Source organism: Cydia pomonella, chromosome 12 (genome assembly GCF_033807575.1).
Source record: "Cydia pomonella isolate Wapato2018A chromosome 12, ilCydPomo1, whole genome shotgun sequence".
In the NCBI taxonomy this organism is placed as follows: domain Eukaryota; kingdom Metazoa; phylum Arthropoda; class Insecta; order Lepidoptera; family Tortricidae; genus Cydia; species Cydia pomonella.
In genome coordinates, this window is record NC_084714.1 from 21,991,606 (window position 1) to 22,016,746 (window position 25,141).

The 25,141-nt window shown below is 38.3% G+C and overlaps 1 protein-coding gene across 2 annotated transcripts in view; it reads left to right on the forward strand.

Moving 5' to 3' along the window:
* LOC133523862 (protein N-terminal asparagine amidohydrolase) overlaps positions 1–25,141 on the forward strand; it is a 177,453-nt gene that overhangs the window by 38,788 nt on the left and 113,524 nt on the right. Inside the window, exon 2 of one of the 2 annotated variants that reach the window (XM_061859614.1) lies at positions 3,303–3,334. The exons of the other annotated variant lie outside the window; for it this stretch is intronic. The gene's annotated coding sequence lies outside the window, so the exon portion shown is untranslated. The remainder of the gene's footprint in view (positions 1–3,302; positions 3,335–25,141) is intronic. 2 annotated transcript variants of the gene reach the window in all.

Here is a 25,141-nt window from a genome sequence, read left to right on the forward strand (position 1 = left end):
CTAGTTACTTTAAAATTGCACTTTAAGAGGCCGTTATCGATTTTGGTCGCAAAAATGTCTAACTATTAAAAATAACAAGTACTGGTTTCTATTAGCACGTCTTGTTATCTTTCATTATAATATATATTTTTTTTAAAACAGACTCACTTAATTAGTAATGATTTTTTTTTCTGATGGACGTTTAGGTAAACGCGCGAAAAGCAGTGATTTTGTCGATCTTATTTGTAAATTTCGTTAAGTTTGGACTGCTAAAAATGGTAATTTTGTATTACACATATCCTGTACTTCAACTTTAATAAACTACATTTTTGTTACTATAAATTTGAAGTAGTGTAAATGAAAGTTAGACGAAATCAATTTTCTCCAGAAATTACTTCAAAACAAGTGACAATTTCTCTGAAAATTGACTTAATTTCAACGTAATTTTGATACTTAAACAATCTACAACATTTGCTGAAACTGTTCTTAAACATCATTTTGTATAATTTACTACCATAATTTATATGAATTTTTAAAAACTGTCCCTTCTCGTCACCTATTACTGGGGACGCACGCTTGCGACCTCATTATTAAAAGGCAAGATGAAAAAACGTGCTAATAGAAACCAATACTTGTTATTTAGATATTACGTAACAAAAGGTGTACAATTTTATTCCAACGACTAAATCTTTCAATTTAAAATATTTGCTCTAAAATCGTTACCGGGCTCTTAAGATAGGAGTTGGAATCAAGAACATGTCATCATTAAATCATTCTGTTAATTATATATAAAATATAGAACGTTGCTTAGACATTCGTGAACGATATCTTGAACACAAGTAACCAGCGGTAGAAAATGTTCTTTCGCATTCCACACTTGTCTGACACTACAGACTAAAACAAAGGACACTGAACATAGTAAGGCGGATCGGGTAGGGGTGGCGAGAAGGGAAAGGGCGAGGGATTAGCGACCACTCATTTGTCACAAAACATTGCTTCCTAGTTCCTACTCCGACGAGATCATTAGATGCAGAAAAGTAAGTATTTTAAGTGTCTCTTCGTAATCGTAAACCGTAGTAATTGGTTTTTTTTGTAAGTACGAAGACATAGATGGGCTAATTCAACAGGTTGCTACATTTTTATTTGCCTATACAACGTTCGGTAAATTCCCGGTTACGGCTGGAAATTACCGGTATTTTACCGACTGTAATATTGGTCAAATTACCGGGTAACCGGTTAACCGGTTAGCATTCCCTAGTGAAAACTAGGTATAAGCAATGGTACATACCTACATCTTTACTAGGAATCAAATTATTTTGAAAAGGAAACTCGAGAAGAGACTACTCGTATTTTCTTTTAATCTGTTTTAAACGAGAGATAGGCAGTGAATCAAGTTCTTCTTATTTAGACTTAAGACTAGAGTTCAAACTCAAAGTTAACATGTTACAAGCTAGGACTATGCAAAAGGGCACAGCAATTGAGTTACATACGTGAGCCTCTTACCAAATGAAATAAAGAATATGTGTAAACACGTGGTCTTGTCGCTAAGAAACTATTTTCTTCACGAAGAAAGCGGTACGATAATCGCTTCACGTAATACTTCGTTGTAAGTTTCGTGATTCCAGCCAATTTGCATAGATATTGGCTTGTATATTGGTTTCTAAACACTATTAGCTTTGATCGAACGATCGTCGATTCTCAATACACTTTAACTAATTTAAATTTCAACTATAGTTGGTACGAGGGTCATGCCAAAAGAAATTAGATACTCAAAAGTTACCGACTTTATTCTTTATTACAGCTATCTATTTTTTCGAAGTAGTCACCGTGAACACGTATACACTTTTCCATCCGTCTAAACCACTTAGAAAATACCGATGACCACTCTTCTTTAGATACCTCAGAAATTTCATAATTATACGCAGCCAGGGCATCTTCTTTGTTCTCAAATCGCCTTCCTTTTAATTTTTCTTTAATTTTGGGAAATAAGTAAAAATCGCAAGGGGCTAGGTCGGGGGAATATGGCGGGTGGGGCAAGATAGTCACGTTTTTTGAGCTGAAATAGTCAAGTGTTCTAGCAGAAGTGTGAGGGGCAGCGTTGTCATGGTGCCAGAGCAGGTGCTGAGTTCCCGATTTCGGCCGCTTGTCACACCAAGCTGACAGTACTCTGGGGGCACAAACTGTCACATACCATTCAGAGTTGACTGTCCTTTGATCTTCTAGCACTATCGTAGCAATATGTCCCGTCTTGCAGAAAAATGAGGCAATCATTTGTTTTTGTGTACTTCGGGTTCGGCGACATTTTGTTGGCGTCGGCTCATCTTCAAAACACCATACTGTGGACTGCCGCTTTGTTTCGGGGTCGTAGTTATATAGCCATGTTTCGTCACCTGTAAGTATATCATATACATTTTTTTTCTCGCCAGCGTCGAATTTATCTATCATAAATTTGCACCAATCTACGCGGCGGTCTTTTTGCAAATCGGTGAGTTTGTGCGGCACCCATCTTGAACAACGCTTATGAAGGGCCAGATGATAATGAATTATAGTTTGCAATGCTGCTGATCCAATACCCAGCTCACGCTCGAGCTCTGCATATGTAATTCGTCGGTTCGCACGAACATTTTTTTCCACAGCCTGTACGTTTTCTTGAGTGACTGCGGTTGGCGGCCGTCCGGTCTTCGCCTCATCTTCAAAGGTCTCTCGTCCCCTTTTAAATTCAGCAAACCAATTAAAAACAGTTGCACGTGAACAAGCAGACTCGCCAAAAGTTGAAACTAAAAGTTCAAAACACTCTTGAGGTTTTAAACCTTTTTTAAAATCATAATAAATCATAACACGAAAATCACGTCGAGTGAGCTCCATTGTTGCGAAAATTTCCCTCCAAAATTACCCAGAAAAAAAATAATTAAAAAAGGAATCCTAACATTTTCCGAGTGTTCCATATTTGAATTTATTAGCAAATAACCTACCTTTACAATGGTGTATAACTGGCCAGTATCGATCAAATGACCATAGAGTATCTAACTTCTTTTGGCATGACCCTCGTAATACTAAAACTATTTACAGCTCAAATTCTTGTGCTTGCATTACTAAATATATTCAGTGTAATTTCGGACTTTAAGGGAAAGTACTATATGAAATAGTATGGAACGCTCATTTGTTTATGATATGATTATAATAATATATAAAAAAATGTATGGCGTAGTACTTAAAAAAAATAAAGAAAAAACAAGTGTAGCGTGGCGTACAAAACAGACTATATCCGCGACGAGAATGTTATATTTTTAAGCTTATTTAAATAGATTTCTTGCTTGTTTCAGGTTTTCATACGTGTTTTAGTGATGATCTATCGGTGAGTACCTTTGATTATTAAATCCCAACTAACATTACTGCTGCTATGTTATTTTCTAGTAAATCTACAGGACTACAGGTCCAATATGATTGTTTATATCTCTGAGGTACCTCTTTTTTGAGGTGCCGCTTGCCGTATGGTGTATTGTTTCCTGGCGACTCTGTGTTTTTTTTGCATAAATTGACATTGAACAACAGCTAATTTCAAATTCAAAAAGCATTAATTAGCAGATGTTATAACTGGTTTTAAACTACATAAGTATGTCGATTTGAAATTTTGCACCTCCTATGAACTCTCAGAGAAACCTTTTCGGTGTCTAAAACCATATACAGCGCTGCCCCGCGGCGTTTACTTTATTAACCTGCTCAATATGTGCATACGGAATTAATCTTAGTCGACACTGAGCTACTGTGTCAACATAATGCCTACTCCACACTTTTTGACGCCGTACGCTGATTAGACTTCCTTTCCACTGAGCCGCAGATGAGAAGAGACGTGCGGGAATTAACCAATACCAATTTTTTCATTTGTTTACGATAACAAATTGAAATTTGTGTTTAAAATGGATTTGTCATACAATTTCCATTCTGATATTTAACTCCCCATTCCATAAATAACGATACTTTTACCTAAATGGATAATTGAAAATACCACCAAGAAATGTTATAATTTTTTTTTAATTATTCATGTTTTTAAGAAAAAAACACTTGTATATTACTTTCCTCGTATTCGAAATTAAAAGTAGAGTATTTAACTCGGGTGAAAGGCATCATTGCAGCCTCGGACTATTACCTCGACAGAAATGAGTGCCTTTCATCCTTTGGTTAACAATCTACTATTAAAGACGGCGACAAACTGACAGTGAGTACTTTTTCTAAGAAAAAGACACGAAGCGAAGAAAATTTTCGCTCTTCGCTACTTGCTTCTTGCTTATTGGGAACAAGATGGACAGCCGCCTAATTGAAATTAACATTAACTCATCATCATCAACCTAAGAGTCTTTCTCTTGTCAGTTAAGTTTATAGCTTTCTCTTCCTTGCACCAGTTCCTTAACTTACCCCTATTTGACTTGATCTGGATTTGCCTTTATGTTTTTCCAGAATAACTTTAGAAGAATGACCGAGTCGCATCTTTAACATTAAATAGGCACTCAAATGTTAGATCGTAACATTCGTAACTAAGTGTGGAGCAGGCATTACAAAGGCGCCATGTCACTCATTCCGCAATTCAAAGGCACCGTGCTCGCGCCATATGTAGATGGAAACCATGTCTCCAACATTCTTGCAACCTACGATTTCACTGTCACCTATAGAATATATCCATCCATTCAAAAATGGGCTTTAAACACGCTGACGCTTACGTCATTTAACAAGAAATTTTTGAAACAAATGCGACGCGTTGTGACCTAAACGCTAATCGCGCTTAAGTAATTTTCAAGGATTAATGTCACACGTAAGTCCTAAAGGCACATAAGTCCTTTTAATCCAATATGAAGTTCGATCGTGAGGCACGCCTGTATAATCCGCGCATCCGAGACCTATTTTTTGCTGTTGGAAGTGAATTTTAAATCGAACATGTCTTTATAAGAGAGTTTCTATTTCTTGCGCCTCTGTGGTTAGTACTATGGGATTCAGTTAAAGGGAAAGCGGATTAATTATAGTAGTTGATGTGAAAGTAAACGTGAAAAGAAAATTAGAAGCGCAAATAATAATTTATTAATAATCATTACATGCGACGAAGTACAGGGACAAATAAGCTGGGCCTGTATCCGACTCAAGTAGATCGGAAGAATACTTGTTTCTGCAATTATCTTGCACAAGTATGCACTCATAAATATCTGACACAATAACTTATGAGGCCCATAAGAGCGTGACGTGTATTTTTTAGTGTATGATATGACCGAAACCGTTTTATTTTGCCGAAACCGAAACTGAATGTTCGCTTTTCTGTCAAAACAGAACCTTTGGCTGAAATACGATTTTTATGCTGAAACTTACAGATCTCTGGTCCCCGAAGCCCCAAATTTAATAGACGGCCAGAAAAAAACATCACAAGAAAACTCACGATAGATCCCATTATTGGAGATGTGTTGAAGAATTTCATCTCTTATTTTGTGTCCTTTTAGCTAAAATAATTTTGCAGCTCGTTGTACAACATCGGTATTCTACTAAACCTTAGTAAGGGTAACTTGTGGTAACGGTAGCCAAGCATCGGAATAATCGATTGAAGAGGCTTTGTTTTCGAAATTGAGAGGTTGGCGCGATCGTGATGCCTCTACCTCTGCTAGCCGTGCATACACAACGTTCACCATGCTCTGAGCAATGCTCATAGGTGAGTCAAACCCTCTCGGGGACCAAGAGTATCATTGTGGTTCTTTTACAACCTAACTATACGGAGAGCACACTATACTCGTACCTACATTGCACCAAATTGGTCGGAGAAAAGTCGCTCTACGAGACAACATTTCCATATTCTCCACTTAGATGGTTGATAGTACGTAGTAGGTACTCATTGTGTGTTTCTTTTCTGTGAAAACTTCCTGCCTCACAGCCGTTGTGGTACCTATAGCGTATAGTGTCATGTAAGGGGCATTTGGGAAAAGTGGGACGGCAATATTTCTATGGTACTTGACGCTGTACGAAGCGTAGGTGTGGCTTCAACCAACGGCCAAGGCACCACAGTTCGGGAGTTACTGGTTCGAAGCGTTCGACTCTGTAAGCAAAGGAAACAACACTGTTTTATGGGTTTGCATTGGAAAGGTAAATTGATTTTGCGGTTTCAGAGGATCCCCGAAGTGCTTAAGGTGTGTTTGCTTGTACGGTGTTCCGGGGAAACTGTGGGATAATTTAGAGTGAATGGTTTAGTGAAAAGAAAAGCTCAAACTTTGTGCCTGGATTTTAAAACAAGTTGTCGTATATATTATTCCACATGTGTTTTTCAGTTGCCTGTTGAAAGTGCTGTACAAAATTGACAATGTTGTAAGCTGTTTCGTAGTCGATTGATACATCTCCAATATTTTCGACTTTTGTCAAGACGCACATGTTCGTATTCCTTGGCTTCTATCACGTTTTTTGAAAAAAATATTTATAATAAGGGATGTTTATCCCTTACTGGGTTATTTTGGTCAAGGGTTGCAAATAGTTAGCGTTTCCAGTTTAATTTCAACTTTGAATAGTTTTATTTATTTAGTCGCATACCTACAATTTTACAGTTTTATCTGGAAGTCATAAAACGGGTCCAAAAGAATATACCTAAATACAAAGTTATAGTGTGTTTTCATCGCCATCTGTTTAAGAAATAATTGCAGCGACCGTGGCCCGTTCTAAGTTTGTTAAGACGGCACCATTGTTCTTGGGGAAAATCGAACCCTGGAAGCTGGCGTGTGGGGTCCACGATTCCCGATCGAGAGTCGGTATTTGTAGCGGCCTATTCATCTTTCCATGCCTCTAGGATGTTGAAGCCCTGGAGTTTCTCGGCAGCAACACATGAAGGGTTTCGGGACTTTAGTCGTTAAGTTGGTTAGTAACAGACCTCCACATGAATGGGTAATGAGGCAGCGGACTCAATCTTAGCAGCTTCTCTTTTTAGAGCAAACTTCCTTGGTGGCATGTGCAACCAGTGTTTAGGAGTGGACTTGATGGTCCCCGAGATGCATCGTATCGTGTCGTTCAGCTTGGTATCAATCTTCGCTACGTGTGCGCTTTCTAACCAGACGGGTGAATAGTATTCTGCTACTGAATTTACCAAAACTAAACAAGTGGAACGCAAGCAATCGGCAGATGCTCCCCTCTCCAGGAAGTACCACAAAGTCTGTGAAGGATGTTGTTCCGCGATGCTAGTTTCAGCGACAGTTGCTCTGTTGCAGGTGAGGTGCTCTTTGTAAGTGAGGGACCTATCCAGAGGGACTACGAAATATTTAGGACATTGGTTGTATCTTAGCTTATCACCATTGAAATATACAGCTGGTTGATAGTTTATTGGCAAACTAATGCCCGAGTTGCTTAGGTGGAAACATGATACCTCGGTCTTGCTTGTTCTAGGGATCAGGCGCCAACACCTGAAATATTCTGCTAGTCTCTCCAAGCCATTCATTAATGTAATTTCCCCGACTGAGAACCTAGTACTTTGGGAAACTAGCGCAATGTCGCCAGCGTATATAAACTTAGTAGCCTCTGTATTTGGTAGGTCGCGAGTGTATACATTGAAAAGTAGAGGAGCCAGAACCGATCCCTGCTGAAGGCCGTTGTAGAGTTTCCTCTTTTTGCTTTTGCAGTCTCCCAGGAATACCTCAAATTCTCGCTCGGTCAGCATGCTGGTAATTAGGTCCGCCAGCTCTTTGCTTGGGATAGTTGGGATTACGGAGAGGACTTTCTAAATGAGGCCTTGCTTCCACACCGTGTCATATGCAGCAGTAAGGACTTTTTTTATACTACGTCTTCTTCCTCCTGCCCTTATCCCACGTTATGTGGGGTCGGCACAACATGTTCTTCTCTTCCATTCTCCTCTATCTTTCGTCACCTCAGCACTCACTCCTTTCTTTCTCATATCCTCTTTCACACAATCCATCCATCGTTTTTTGGGTCTACCATCCGCTCTCCGTCCATCAACATTCATTCCTAACATTCTTTTTCCTATATGGCATTCATCCCTCCTCATTAAATGCCCATACCACGCTAACCTACCACTCCTTATCTTCTCCGCTACCGGTGCTACTTTCAAACTTCCCCTTATATACTCATTCTTAATTCGATCCTTTCTCGTCACTCCACACATTTTTATACTACGTCGGTGGTAAACAAGCATACGGCCCGCCTGCTGATAAGCAGTCTCCTTAGCCTATGGACGCCTGCAACTACGGTTACACAGAGGAGTTACATGCGCGTTGCCGACTCTAAAACTCCGCTCCCTCGTTGAGCTCTCTGACGACCTTACTTACTGGCAGGAACACAGCACTCACACACACAACACACACACAGAACTCACTTTGAATAATGAATTTTACTGTAATAATAGCCGTGGAAGGGCACCCGGCACCATACATTCTTTTTTTCATTCTGTCTTCAAAAATCCACGTAAACAAATACCTGATTTCCCGAAGCGTGCATTCGTAATACCCATTTCAATATCTCCGTCACGATAGCCGCTCATTGTTGCCAATGTTTATTCTTGTATTCACTCCACTCTCGCCTTACTGTTCCTGGACCTTATGTGTTGGTGAGAAGGTTGATGTATGGTCAGGCAGTAGTAAAGATAGTACGTTACCCGGCCCCGCCCGCGACACACCCCCGTATCTAGCCGGCTATCGCTGTGCGATATTATGAACATTATTAATCTTTTGTTTAGTGAGTTAGAGTTTCTGGAATTGCCTAATTCTTCTCTAGTGTTTGGAGAAAGTCATAGAAAAGCCATAGACCTTGGCGGTATCCAGTTCTTTGAGACCTAAACTACTTCACAGACCCTGAAGATGAACATGTCATGAGTGCGAAAGAGTCACACTACAAATAAAAGCTTCATAGCGGCCGCTAAAAGTTATAAGTTATGTTAGCGGACTGGGCAATATGAAAAACTTTATTCAGGAGATATACAATACAATACAATACAAATCCTCTTTATTGCACAACCTCAAAATAACATTTACAGAGAGACATACATAGTACATGAAGACAGAGGTGACAACAGGCGGGGCGGTCTTATCGCTAATGAGCGATCTCTACCAGACAACCTTTAGGTAGCGGAGAAGTGATAATATTAATTTAACTATTTAGGAGGTGCAAAAAACTAGATTGGAAACTACATAGCTCTAAAGAAAAAACTTATAAATACTAAATTTACAACAATATAACAATACTTATATATACAAACTACTTACATATACAGCATACATATATACATACATACATAAAACAGACATATATACGTTTACAATACTATAAATTGTAGCTACGTTTGATAGCCAGTAACGCCAGTAAGATATATACGGTGGGTGATTATATGTTGAAATAAATCTACTGTCAAAAGCAAACAATTTACGCAGTTAAATAATAATAATTACTGAATTCAATAGTTCCAATGACACTTGACATCATTCCGATTTTGGTCACATTTTTAATATTTGTCAGTCAGGAAATGGTTTACATTTTAGATCTGTGGCTTCAAAGGATCAGCGCAAGACTAGAGTCGGACCACGCTAACTTTTCATGCCATGAAGTACTATTACATTACACCTACAAATATGGGATATGAGTTCTTACGGCCAAGTTTGTGTAAAGTAAGCGTAGTCCGAGTCTAACGGCACATCCAGTAAATATTACAAATTTCAATTCATATCTCATAGTTCGCGCCAGCACTCCAATTATAGTGGCCAGCTCCGAGGAGAAACGCAGCTAATTGAAACCCAATACTATTTGTAATAGGCCGGTGAGAAAATTTGTAGATTTGTTATTAAGATTACCCATGAGCTATGGATATCTGATCGGGTATTAGTCATTTGGCATTCGTTGAACCGGGATTGCGATTTTATTGTATGTTATTATTGCCATTATTAAATGTTTCACATCTTATCTTGTTTCTCTGGGTTGGGAGGTCAGATGGCAATCGCTTTCGTAAAAACTAGTGCCTACGCCAAATCTTGGGATTAGTTGTCAAGCAGACCCCAGGCTCCCATGAGCCGTGGCGAAATGCCGGGACAACGCGAGGAAGAAGATCTTAAAAAGCACCCAGAAATCCCAGAATAAATGCATGAAGAATAGGGCAAGTTCTATATAATGTATAAGATGCTAAATAGTAGTGGTATTAGGATGCTTATTTTGGCACTATAAAGGCTATTTAAATTGTGCAAGAACGTGCATGACATACTCGTTACCTTGCGGTATTTGATCTATTAATTTAATTTATGGTAGGGAACGATTTCAAGAGTAAAAGGCCAGTTGATGAGTTCGTATCATGCGTGCGATTCGTCGCAACTATGTAGTTGCGTTGGACTGCACGTTTGGCTCGCATTCGTGTGCTCACCAGTGTGCTGGCGCCATTCTTGGTGCTCGTAAGGCCCGTCTTTTCGAAGTGATATATAAGTCAATGATGGTAGGTACCTGTAGGGTCTGTCTGGGTGCTTACGGCACTTTATTTATTATTTGGAAGACGCCATTAGGTACAAAGTAATCTTATGCCTTACTTTCGTGTCATCTTATTTAAATAGTAGATGTGGTAGTCATTTCTAACTCAAGCTTTTTAACAAAAGGAAAAACATGTATGAATTTGGAATTATTAGTCCCGTTAGAGATAGTGAAGCCATTTTGTCATTACAGGTAAGCACCCATTGTCTCGATACATTCGCGACTATGTTGCATTAAGATCGTGTCCATATACGTTGCTAACATGCGCTTTGGGCTATAGAAACAGGAAATGCTATTTGTCTGTACAAAGTTTCAATTCTAATTTTGGTTATTCCTCACAAGTAAAACGAAATACTTAAACAAATCGTAATAGCCCAGGCCCACGTCTAAGTTAGTTCTCAGAATAGTTGCCTGCAAGAACAGAACGGCTGAAATATCTAAAATATCTATAATGATTCAAATCTGGTTGAAATAAGATTGTGTCATATGTTTGAGTCACAAGAACCGCCGTTAAAAGGCCGCTCCCATACGATCAAAGTTACACACTCATTTTAAAATGACATGTTTAAAAACTTGGCATGAATATTAACGTAGCACAGGGGTTCCCAAACTGTGCGCCGTGGCACCCGTGCCCTTGTGCGCCGCCGTAGACAGTAACGAGGAGGGTATACTCTTGGCTCGTCTCAGTCGTTTTTTGTCACGTTCTTAAATTCGTCCCTTTCTGCTTTCGTCACCCATTCTTCATTCGTCACTGTCGATATTTGGCTATTTCTTATTCCGGCTTAGTTCGGTATTCGTCAACATCATCTTTAGGCATGTTCAATGTTAGTCTATGTTGTTTTTAGACTCACTCGTTATTCGTATTTTTTTTCACGGCACGTTCGTTATTGGTCCTATTCGATTTTTGGCAAGTTCTTAATTCATCTTATTCTGCATTCGTCACTTACGCTGGAAGTCTTTGTCATCTTTGGTCATGTTTGCTGTTTGTCTTTTCCTAGCGTAGCGTTGGGTATTAGTAATGAAGGAAGCCATAAACAAGAAACTTTATGTTTTCATTTCCAATAGTGAGTGGGGCGAATATCGAAAGAGATAAACAGAGAATGTGTTCAACAAAGAAATATATAAATTACTAAAGAGGCGAAATAAGAAAAACACGAACTTAGAATAGTCCCAAAAACGACAAGACAAATAAAGAGTGAGTCTAAAAACAACATAGACTAACATTGAACAAGCCGAAAGATGATGTTGACGAATACCGAACTAAGCCGGAATAAGAAATAGCCAAATATCGACAGTGACGAATGAAGAATGGGTTACGAAAGCAGAAACGGACGAATTTAAGAACGTGACAAAAAACGACTGAGACGAGCCAAGAGTATACCACGAGGAGCGCCGTTAGGATCCTCCTCACTCATCATGAGTAACCATTTCGAATAACCAGGTCACATATCTATGTCTGGTACTAGTTCATCTACAGAAGCTTAGCACAAATATTGACAGTTATTTACTATGACCGCCACTCAGCCTCTCTTTGGGTACAAAATATCCATCCATATGTATCGGATGGCCACCCAAAACACGGCTTAGGTATCTATTGAAATAGGAGCGCTAGACGAATGGGTCTCATTTGTACTGCTCGCCCGAGGGACCGGCGGCTTTGAGACTTACGGGAACTTTGTGTTTTTACATGATTAAGCTGTGTGCTTTGATATGGTGTGTAATAGGTGTGTGTGTTTTACGTAGAGTTAAATGATCAATGATGTGAAACTGAAGAAAGAATTTACAAATTTAGAAGCGATTTCTACTGTAACAACGGTATGCAGATGTTGAGGTAAGCGTGGCAGTAGCGTAAGTCTGGTTCTATAGAAATTAGCCGTTATTTAAATCACCCCAAATTAACATGAGTTCGTAATTTGAATCTTATACCGGTCCGTTGTTAATGTTAAAGCCGATACCGTAAGTGACATTGAAAATAGAATAAAAACAGGATGGCTCAAGTGGAGATCTCTTACTGGAGTTCTCTGTGACGCAAGAATGCCAATTAAAACCAAGGGCACCGTGTACAAACGAGCTGTGAGACCCGCTTTACTTTACGGATCTGAATGTTGGGGAATGAGAAAGTGTGACCAACAGAAAATACATGTCACTGAAATGAAAATGCTGCGCTGGTCTGGAGGTGTTACTCGGTTAGATAAAATTCGGAATGAGTATATCCGAGGTACTTTTAAAGTTGCAGATATACACCATAAGATGCAGGAAGGCCGATTACGCTGGTATGGTCATGTAATGCGCAAAAACGAACACCACATGACGAGACGAGTGATGGATATAGACGAGGGCAAGAGAGGCAGAGGCCACCCGCCAACCAACTGGACTAGAACCATCTCCAAGGACATGACGGAGCTAGGCCTAACGCCAGCAATGACTAAAGATCGCAACAAGTGGCGATCATGTATCAGGAGGGCCGACCCCAAATAGGGAATGCGCCAGGAGAATGATGATGATGACCGGCCGCGGCACACACAATGTGTTTCATCAAGTGTGAGGAGGAAAAAACAAATTTTAAGAGAAATAATTCCATTTCAAACATTTGTCCGCCAGTTTATCATTTTTGATAGGTTAGGCATTGAAGGTACAGACCCATCCGGTATTCAGCCATGATTTAAAATTGTGTTGAACGGCTATTTAAAAAAACAAATTAAATATATCCAAAAAATGATAATTTATAAACGTCAATATTTTAAAAGTAAAACTCATTATGCCTAATAATGAAATTTAAAAAATCTATTACTCCCGTGGGCATAATATAGCTCATTCCATCTCAGTATGCTGGCATATAATAACACCGTTTACGAGCAAGTGTGATGCAAAATTCTTATATGTATAGTAAATAAGCCCTGGTCCCTACTACCTAATATCATAAATCCGAAAGTAATTCTGTCGTGTTTCCTCTTTACGCTCACCGCTGAACTGATTACGATTTTGGCAAGGATATAGTTAGAAGCCCGGGGAAGGACAAGGGATATATATTTATATCAATCATCGTCATTTCACGCAGACGAGATCGCACAGTTAGTACTTAACTAATATTTTACGAAAATTTGTTAAAAACAGGTTAAAAACAACTGTCGCCTGAATTCAACAAAAGTTTGTTTTTGACTGAACCTAAAGCTTATTTTTATTTATTTTTAGGAACGTAATGTTTAATCGTATAGCCATACAAATTACCAACATAGACTAGTATGTCCAGTGTATTCAATCGTTTTAATATCTTGTTACGCTAACAATGTGCGCAGTATTTCACCCAGTTTTTGCCATATTTCTCCGCCCGCCGCATTTGTATCGCGGCGTGACGTCGTCTTACTTACGGACCACAATATCTCGTACTTCAAAAGGTACACGATATATACCTAGCTTGGGTTTCATTGCACTTTAATATCATTTTACCCATTTACTGAAATTCTCAGAATGCCTTTTTTCTCAGAATATTTCTTCCCAAAATGCCTTCAAATCGACATGGAGTCATACATAATACCTAAATTTCAAATTGCTTTAATTATTGAGTGCTATATTATCCAATATTATCAACTTTAGTGTCAGCGGACTAAAAAAACAATTGTTAATAGGTATGTACAGTCAAAAGGTTTCATTTGTGACCCACAGTGAGAGTATGAGGTCTCCAGCGACTTTCATGTTGTTTGTCACTGTGACAAGGTACGAAATGGGTCACAAATTAAATCTTTTGTCTGTACGACACAGCTTATAAAACTGCAATCAAAATATAGTTATATTTAATATATAAAAAAGTCCCATAAAAAATTTGGCATTTGATAAAAAGCGATATATACGTAGATTTAGATTTATTTATTTCATAATATGAAATTACAATACTTATACATTATATTAAACTAATCTATATGACCAGATATAGGAATCCGCGGGGCAAAATTGTTTGACAAGTAGGGAGTTCCTGTATTGATAAACTCAACTATCGATGCTAGTTCTATATACTAGTGATCACTCAAGGGTTTGCTTGTAAAAATATGTATTTATTATGAGTAAAAAGAAGAGTACATTGAGTTATTATTTAATTATTTTTTTTACTCTTAACAAAAACATATTTTTACTGGCAAACCCTTATATTAGTATATAGAACGAGCATCGATAGTTGAGTTTATCGATACAGGAATTCCCTACTTGTCAAACATGATCGTCAAAGAAAATGATTCTATACAATTATAAAATGTTTATTATTAAAGGATAAAGAGTCATATATCATATGAATAAATTTGATATCGGCTACCTGTTCGCTGGTTGGTTTAAATAAAAATTGCTTTTGACACGATTCTCAGGCGAAGTTCAAAGCATTTCTCTCGACATTCTAAATGAATGTAAACAGTGGCAGTAGATTTACGCGCGACGCAGTAACGATGTAGTCGCGAATTTCTCCCATGCCCTTAAACGTTTTGTTCACCTATTAATATGGCTGGGCGTGGCGACAAGACGCGACGCAAGAGATATATCTTAGATGGACCCATGTCAAGGATTTATAAAGTCGCCGTTAGACTACACTTACTGTTGCTTAAATTATCTACACGCATTCTTTCTCTCATAACTAAAAGTTGTGCTTAGATAATTTTAATCTCATCCGCTTGGCTACTTTTGCTACCAACTGCATCTGTGAAGTGAGTTCCCCTCCGAGGAGATGGAAGTAGATTTCGTGAAATCTAGTGCCTGCTTCAATTTTTGAGATTAGATTACCAAGTGGACACTGGCATCTATGTAGTAACCAAGACATACTTACCCTTAAATTTTAAAAATATTTATGTATACATAATTAATATATAATATTCAATCATCAAGGACGACCAGTCTGGCCTAGTGGGTAGTGACCCTGCCTATGAAGCCGATGGTCTCGGGTTCAAATCCTGGTAAGGGCATTTATTCGTGTGATGAGCATGGATATTTGTTCCTGAGTCATGGGTGTTTTCTATGTATTTAAGTATTTATAAATATTTATATATTATATATATCGTTGTCTAAGTACCCTCAACACAAGCCTTATTGAGCTTACTGTGGGACTTAGTCAATTTGTGTAATAATGTCCTATAATATTTATTTATTTAATAATCGTTTATCTCAACTCAGTAGCCCCTAGCTATTAAACTCGATTATATTAGTTTGTCAAGTAGTTAATTATACAGGAATGCCGTTTAATATATTATAATCCGGCAATAAATTTCGCGCATTCTAACCGAATTACAAATGAGCACTTACTCTCAGTATCCAATTTCACAGTCCGTAAATAAAATTACCACCAGACTGACAGAGTAACAAAGCTGTCTCAATAATTCCCGCACAACGAGATAACAAACGTATGCGGCCATTAATCACAAATATGCGCACAATAATTTAATGAAAATATAAATCGTGGACGCACCGCGGGACCGATTCAGTTAAATGCTATAATTGCTGCAGGTCTACTCTGGACGCGCGGCGCAATCAAGAAAGAATGGCCATTTAGCATTTCTCATAGAGCGCAATTACAATTCAATTTTCTAGGGTCTGGGGTCTTATTTAAGGGGCTTCCTGCTCACAGTGGCCTTCGTATTACGACGATAAATAGTGGGTTCAATAAGTAGGAATCACAAGATGATTTAAAAAACCTTCAAGAAAAGAGCGTACTCCTATCTTAAAGGCCGGCAACGCACTTACAACCCCTCTGGTGTTGCAGGTGTCCATGGGCGGCGGTAATCGCTTACCATCAGGTGGTCCGTCTGCTCGTTTGCCTCCTGTATCATAAAAATAAAGTTGTCGCATAAGACTATAAGTAGTATAATTAGGAACAGTTAAATATTATACACATGATATGTATAAATGGCAGTTTAATATCAAAATAGTCTTTTAAAGAGTTTGAGACGTATTCTGATTGTAATAAAAAGTTATGATTTGTTATTGCTTTGTTATAAATATGATCTGAAATAACATTTCTTCAATCAGAAACGATACCAGATCACATTCATAACCATCAAAATTAAATGCTTGGAAAAACGTAAAAAAATAACGTAAATAAGTAGTTATTATTATTTTAATAACTCAAACTATAACAGCTTGTCCAATAATTATATCCTATTGATAAATCAAATTCAACTCAAAACTCGTCAAAAATCGATGATTAACGCATGGAGGCCCTTAAGTCACTTAAGTTAAGGATGAGCGCTCGTTCCGAAAGCTGCGTGATTAAATTAAACCGAGATTTGTTGGTGGGTCCGACGTTGAGATAGGTTGTCTGACGTAAACGATTACATAAGCGCGTGTCGTTCACCTCAAAACAAACAAGCATCAAATCGTCAGATGGCCGTAACGGGATACTGGTTTCTGCTCGATAAGATTCGCCGAGCCGCGCCTATTGAGCGTCGTTACGGCGCCGCGCGATCATCGATAATAATGGTAATTTCGCTGCAACACGTGTAGTATCTCGATATTCGCGCTGCGGTCGCGCCGGCCCTATTAGGACGTGCGAAAGCCTTCGATGACAGAAATGGCTTACAAGATATTTTCGAAAGAATTCACGGAAATTGCTCTGATCGCATCTATTCCGTGGGAATTTTATGTAACCTTTCTTGAAGATTCTGTCAGCTGACGCGACACGGATAGAGATACGGTAACGGTCAGTACATGCGGTATTTATGAGACGTCCAGCCTCCCCATAATGGCAACACAATATCACAATACGGGCACAGATTTATGCCCGGGCGCATCGCACGCGGAAATCCCATAGTTATTTACCGGTTGCGAGTTAAGTGCGGCAGATTTATCGAGCGCCTGCACGGGCTATTCTACCGCTCAGTTGATACCACTGGTAACATCTGGGATTTTCACCCTAAGGTAACTTACTTTTAGTACCTGCCACATTCTTTGTTATTTTACTATACCACATAAACAAACATATAGTCCGCCTGATATTAAGCGATTACCGTACTTTAATGCACGCCTGCAACTAATTTCCTACTTTTCCCTGCTAGGCCAACTGGTTATATCAAATGAAAATTGAATGCAAACATATATCTAAAATTCTTTGTTTGAATCATTTGTTTTTGAGATACCGCTATTGGGCTAACAATTTTCAATAATATTAATATTTTTCATAACCTGGGAGAAATAGTTCCAGCAGTGGACGGCTAAGATTTATTATTCCCAATATTTACCGCCAAGAATTCCAGCTGTTATGATCGGTAACAGGTGGGAATAGCCCGCCCGTCCCTGCACTCGTCGATGATCTCGTTTGGCAAGTGCACTATGATAAACACTGTCATGTGCCTGATACCACTGTATCTGTATCCATCTGTTTACAACCGCTTACCCGATAGTATCAGAAACACAGCTACCACCGCGGTCTTTAAGTGTAAATTAAAAATGTGGCTCATGAGCGAAGTGTTCTACGATTACGCAGAATACTTTAACCTACCTATTATAATTTAAAGTAAATAATATTATTGTTTCTGATTATATAAATAATATGTTTTTATAATCGTAATCAAGAAATGACTTGTAACTTTTTGTTATTAATAAATATTTGTATTTGTATTTGTATTTGTATTTGTATTTGTATTTGTATTTGTATTTGTATCACTGCGAGATCTGTACTCGCCGAGTATACTTGGTAACAGGTGGGAAAAGCCCACCTGCGCCTGCGCTCGTTGACGATCTCGTTCGGCAAGTGCACTATGATAAACACTGGCATGTGTTTAATACCACTATATCACTGCGGCATCTGTACTCGCCGAGTATAATTGGTAACAGGTGGGAATAACCCGGCTACGCCTGCACTCGACGATCTCGTTCGGCAAGCGTACTATGATAAACACTGGCATGTGCCTGATACCACTATATCACTGCGGGATCTGTACTCGCCGAGTATACGAAGTATAATTGGTAACAGGTGGGAATAGGCCGCCCGCGCCTGCGCTCGTCGACGATCTCGTTCAGCAAGTGCACTATGATAAACACTGGCATGTGCCTGATACCACTATATCACTGCGGGATCTGTACTCGCCGAGTATAATTGGTAACAGGTGGGAATAGCCCGAGACACGCCGAGTATACTTGGTAACAGGTGGGAATAGCCCGCCCGCGCCTGCACTCGTCGACGATCTCATTCGGCAAGTGCACTATGATAAACACTGGCATGTGCCTGATACCACTATATCACTGCGGGAACTTAACTCGTGGAGTATAATTGTAGGCTACGAGTGCAATTCATCTAAGACTAGACGAGGTGATGCATCGCTATTAAATACATGAACTAAAAACTAATGTCTATAATCCAGTAAACTTGCTCATTGCCTGTCGAGGCAAACATTGCCCGCCTAGAAAACAGTGGTGCTCTACCGAGCCGCAGTCTAGATATTTCTTGACGAAAGGCGACTTTTATTATAGGAGTTCATATTAGCTATTGATAACGGTTTGGTAGAATATCACTGTTTTTTCAGGCTTTGCATTTTTTTACATCCTAATGTTTTTTCAAGTTTACAGTACCTATTGGTTTTGCTGCGTGTTGTTATTGTTAAATGTAAAGGCCTTAGATCACTCAGTATTTACTGACATTTAAACCTGAGCATATTCTAGTATTGTATATGTTTTTGTTACGATTTTAAACTGTGAAGTATTTTTGGCATATAAATGAGAAAAACATTAAAGAAAAGCATTCTAGTGAAAAACTTTACATTTTTATCAAGGGCACAGGCACGGGCACATATTCAATAAAATAGCCATGTTACGCACCATTTTTGAGTTTTATAAACTACCCAAGTCATTCATAAAGGATGACATCGGCGGTATATGATTACCCGTGTGAAATTCCACTCGGTCATTTGTCAACGCGGGGAGGCGCCGGTGTTCCAACACCAACACTCTTAAGTTACCGTTATTGAACCTTAAGTCTTTACACATGAGGTTTATGCTTAGTCAGTTTAAAATGGCCGGTGTTCCACGGTTATTAATTTCATTAGTTCGCTCTTAATCAAATGCCTGCGGTGGGTGTAAACCCGTCCGAGAATGGTAATAATATTGAGAGATATCGATGGCTATGCTCGTTTGTTATCGTATTAGACGATTTGTCAATGCGAATGTAATAATGCATTATGAGTTTCTTCGAGAAACATGTTCCTTCCATTTGACATTAAAATGTTTAAAAACACATTCTTCAAATGTTGTTGAAAGTATATTAATAACGACTTCTGGGGGCGTATTCTGATTTCTGATTGATCTGGTTGATTTATTGTAGATAAATATGATCAAAGGGTCAAAAGGGCATTTCTTCAACCAGAAACGCCTGAGGTTAGTCATTTAATATTAGCATAAAAACTCTTTCTCAGTGCACGAGATAGGTCGCGGTCACCAGTTGTTCTAGGCTTTTTGTGGTTTATGTCACTTCATTGCAATAAAAAACCATTGAAGCAAATAAGTGATTGATTGAAGGTAGCTAGCTAGGGTTCAGACAATAAGAAAAACTTACTTGTTTTATCTTAACATATTCTTTATACTCTTGACCGTATGTCACCCAACGACCGTTTTCAAAATACTGTAATCTTAGTATCTCAGTGTTATATCAACTCTTTAGGGTATATCATTCTTCTGGATTGCCGCATAAATTCCTCCCCCCGTGTTTTCCGATAGCCGGGTAATACTAAAAATAGGCATAACAAAACCGTTTAAAAAAGATCGTCAATTTAACATGCTGTAGGAAAAATATTACGAGCATCAAACACCAAGATTGGATTGGCTATCTGCACAGTCCGTCCCCATTTCTCATGCACCCTGGGCTTGGAAGGGTTCTCTGCTGTTATTCATGTTGCTTAGGGAAGTCATCGCCTCAATAGATCTGGCATATTGATCTCTGATCAAGAGTAAAATTCTAAAGGGCTTGTTGCTAGCTAGACGTTTTACCTTAACTGAATAAAGAATACCAGTTAACGTACGATATTCTAGTTGGAAGATGTGGTTTCAAACATCATGAGATTCTCGGAATTTCTATGCGTACTGGATTTCATTAGTTTAATTCGTGTCATCCACGATGACGCGCAGATTTGTCAAATCTAACCTTTAATAACATGACATTAGGAGTCAAGGCACGCGTCGTCGTGATACGATCTATAACTTCACACGAATATTTTAATAAAGAAAAACTTGTTGAGGTGATTTCGTGCTTTCATGAAAATATATACCCATCAATAGCATATTGCCTTAGCCGAGCGAGCTTATGGCTTTTTTGTTGCTTGTCAATTGCCTGTCGCAAACTGAAAAGCTTTTTTATGATGGAAATGTTACCTTTATACCTTTGTCACACTTAGTGCTCGGCGCACACAGCACGCTGTGACAAGTTTACACTGATCAACTTTAGGTGAATAGCTCAGTCTTCTTCTTCTACCTAAGCCTTTTCCCATTATCTGGGCTCTCCTTGTCTTCTTTCTCCACACAGGACGAATTTTTTGTAGTTCCGGCGTCAGTATTTGTGTTTTTCAGGTAATTTTGGACCGTTGTGAATAGCTCAGTAAGCCTTAGTAATATCACCCTCGGAAAACAATCAAGGAGGCTCCCTCGAACGGCCCAATCAGTAGAAACAAATGACCCCATTTGTCTGGACCTAGCGAGGAGCAGGCGATGCGCAAAAATGAACATCTACATTTGCATTTTGACTTAAACACAAATGGAAAGATGTGGAACAATATTTTTATGGACCAGTTGTACAAAGTACATGTTATGTACAGTCAGAGAATTAGATGTCTGTGCTACTTTGTACCTTGTTAATACTCTTGTTAGGAATTACGTTTAAAATATTTACCCAAATCATATAGGTGTGCCTAAGAATTCCCGTCATTCCTCCAGCATTCCTACATTGGATTTTGATATGGTAACTTAACTATGGGACATGGGACCCTCTGTATATACGTATTCAAGTAAGAAAATGATTCGTAAATTTGGGACGACTACCGCTGTGGCCGGGTGGTCAAGAGGCTGTGGACGCTGTGGCGTGCGTAAGCTGAAGACGCCGGTTCGATTCCTCGGCCACTCCTCCTTGCATCGGTTTTCTCATCACTGAGGGTCGTAGCCGTCGTAGGTTTTTTAGTATATGCCATATATTTCAGTTTATAAGAAAAGGACATTTTAAATCAGTCCAGTCGTCTTCGTTAAATTGGCAAACGTACTTATAAAAAAGCGGCCAAGTGCGAGTCGGACTCGCCCATGAAGGGTTCCGTACCATTTATGACGTATTAAAAAAACTACTTACTAGATCTGGTTCAAACCAATTTTCGTTGGAAGTTTGCATGGTAATGTATATCATATATTTTTTTTAGATTTTTCATTCCGTTATTTTAGAAGTTACAGGGGGGGGGACACACTTTTTTTCACTTTGGAAGTGTCTCTCGCGCAAACTATTCAGTTTAGAAAAAAATGATATTAGAAACCTAAATAACATTTTTGAAGACCTATCCTTAGATACCCTTGATGAAAAAAATTTTTTTTTTTAATTTTTATGACGTATTAAAAAAAAACTACTTACTAGATCTCGTTCGAACCAATTTTCGGTGGAAGTTTGCATGGCAATGTATATCATATATTTTTTTTAGATTTTTCATTCTGTTATTTTAGAAGTTACGGGGGGGGGGGGGGGACACTTTTTACCACTTTGGAATTGTCTCTCGCGCAAACTATTCAGTTTAGAAAAAAATGATATTAGAAACCTCAATATCATTTTTAAAGACCTATCCATAGATACCCCACACGTATGGGTTTGATGAAAAAAGATTTTTTGAGTTTCAGTTCTAAGTATGGGGAACCCCCAAAATTTATTGTTTTTATTTTTATTTTTGTGTAAACATCATAATGCGGTTCATAGAATACATCTACTTACCAAGTTTGAACAGTATAGCTTTTATAGTTTCGGAAAAAAGTGGCTGTGACAGAATCGGACAGACAGACGGACATGACGAATCTATAAGGGTTCCGTTTTTTGCCATTTGGCTACGGAACCCTAAAAATCAAAAATCCCGATTTTCTTTCGAAATATTGAATTGGTTGAAATTAAAATCCCTGTTCTTGTACTATCTGTTCTTGACTATCCTTCTTCCGCTATGCTGCCCCAGCTACCTGCTTACGCCGGTAAAATAGTAGTTCATTTATAACAGCATTAAACAGTGGCCGCCGTAATGACGATTAATGTCCACTGTTGTCCGATAACTCGGATAAGTCACGGTGCTATGCGGGTGACTAAATATTGTCATAAGTTTGGTCGTACCAACATCGACACAGTTAAATGATCATTCGTGTACTTTATCGCAACGTGATAAGAACTAGGAATGGTCAGTTACTTGTGGCCGTTACAGTACTGTGTGTACACAATTGTACAATTTGACTAGAAAATTAAACATTAGGTTAATTAGGCATTAGGAAAATTAAACAGAAGGCAGAGGACCGACACACATGGAAATCGCTCGACTGACAAGAGTCTAATTCATATATATGATGATGATGACTATAAAATTAAATTTATTCGAAAAAATATAATACGTACGTTCGTAGCTCATATATAATATATGATATGAAATTATTTGGCAGGCATAATGATCAACTTTGTGAATTTTCCTCCTAAATATTAGCGACGTCTGTTGTTGGTATTTTAGCCTTGGCTTACTTGGGAGTTGGGAGCCTATGGTCCTCTCGGCAACGGCAAAATGTTGAGAATTTTGACAATAAATACAAAACATTATGCCCACCACATATCTTTAACTACAGTGCTTTATTTGCAGTCAAAATATTTTAGTTATTTAACATTCAGTAAAAATCTTTATATAAGTACTTCATAAGTATATCATAAAGTTATGATATACTTATGAAGTACATAGATAAAGATTAAGATTTGAGCATATTATAGTTATAGGGAAGTCCCTATAACTATAATATGCTCAAAAGTGATAAACTAACTCTAGTTTATCTCTGAACTAAAAACTCTAGTTTGTCAATGAACTAAAAAAACTACGGATGCGTGACATGCGTATAAAAAGGTTTTATTAACCGCCATTTGACGTTTTGTTTATCTTTTAGTTAGTTTGTAAGTATGTATACGATTAGTTTGTTTTCTAGAAGATTATGATATGGATGTAGATAAAGCAGTGTATGTAACTGTACATAATTAGGTATTAAAATACTCGTGTGATCCTTTTATGAAACTCATTTCATTTGTTTCATAAATCCACGCTCGTATTTTAATGCCTTTTATTATGTAGCAGTCACATAAACTCCTATATAATTGCATGTTATTTACAAAAACCTGTGCCAGGACAGGAGGCACCGCTCTTACCAATATATACTGCTTACTTTTAAAAGGGGAATTGACCATCACCCACCGTCCGGTCTTAATCCGGCGGACATTAATTAATGAGCATTACCTATTTAAACCGATTAGGACTGCCGGAAACTTGGGAGAAGGATTACTACTAAGATCTATTAATAAATGATTTTAACGGCATTACTTAATCAATTTTGGTACAGTAGGCTTTGGAAATCTCTGGACTTACACATTACGTTGTCGATTTAAGACCGGGAATGCCGCGGCAGATTGTATCAGGATCGGCAGGAACTGTCATAGGGATCATCATTCGACGAGTGAAGTATAGAGTGCGTGTTCAGAATTTTGTGAACACCTTGGCTGCTCCGATATAGCTGATGGCCACTGGATAAGGGTTTGGTCAGCAGGCTGAACAGTTTTGACTTAGCAGGTATTGGTGTAGTTAGACTATTTGAGGTTTGCTTCATGAAATCTTCTAAACCTTGGAAATCTTGTGTAAGTTTTGTAAATTTTAAACAAAAACGGTTACGTACGTTTGTATTAAACTAGATTATTGGTCTGACTAAGGGTTTGTTGCCACCCGTATGTCACCGTACGCAAAATTTCATTATATGGAAAGTTTGTTGCTGTTGACTAACGTTGATTAGTTCGTCAATTGTGGTTCGTGCAACTGGCCCTAAGTAACTTAATTCCTACTTTAATATGACCTGTACCAAATCTAATCTAGTACGAGTATTTTGAATTCCATATATCAAAGTGTTCTGACTAGTTGTTTGCTTAAGGATAATTTTGAAAAATATGATAATCGTTTTAAATCAAAAAGTTAAGAGTGGTACGAAAAACCCAGATTCCGAACCAGTAACTTGCATGTTTTCCAAAGTATCTAAAGAATTCTGTACACGTACAGGATTAAAGTGATATTCGAACTGCAACTGCAGCTGCATTACCGTTGCGGCGTTCACTGTCAATTTCTTTGATAAAATGAATGACATTCGTTGCCGCATTATTGCCGCTATTACCTATAACGTTCAATCCATTGCTCATTATTACTCATCTCATTTTACTACGTGTCGTGGCAATAATGATTTCTTGGTGCCCAATTGCTCTTTCAAATCCTAATTTGTTCTCAATAAAATTACCACTCTTCTCTTACAGTAGATGAAATCCTCAAGTTCCGTTAATCAGGCTTTGCCCCGCAACTTCACCATTAATAAGTCTCGTATTGCCCCATTTGCCCCATTTGTTACAGTTATTACGCCCCAGTCCATCCTATAAGACACGGACACTGCCCAGCTTTAGCGTAAGCGCTTAGCGAGCAATCGTAACTCAAAATACCTAAATTATATT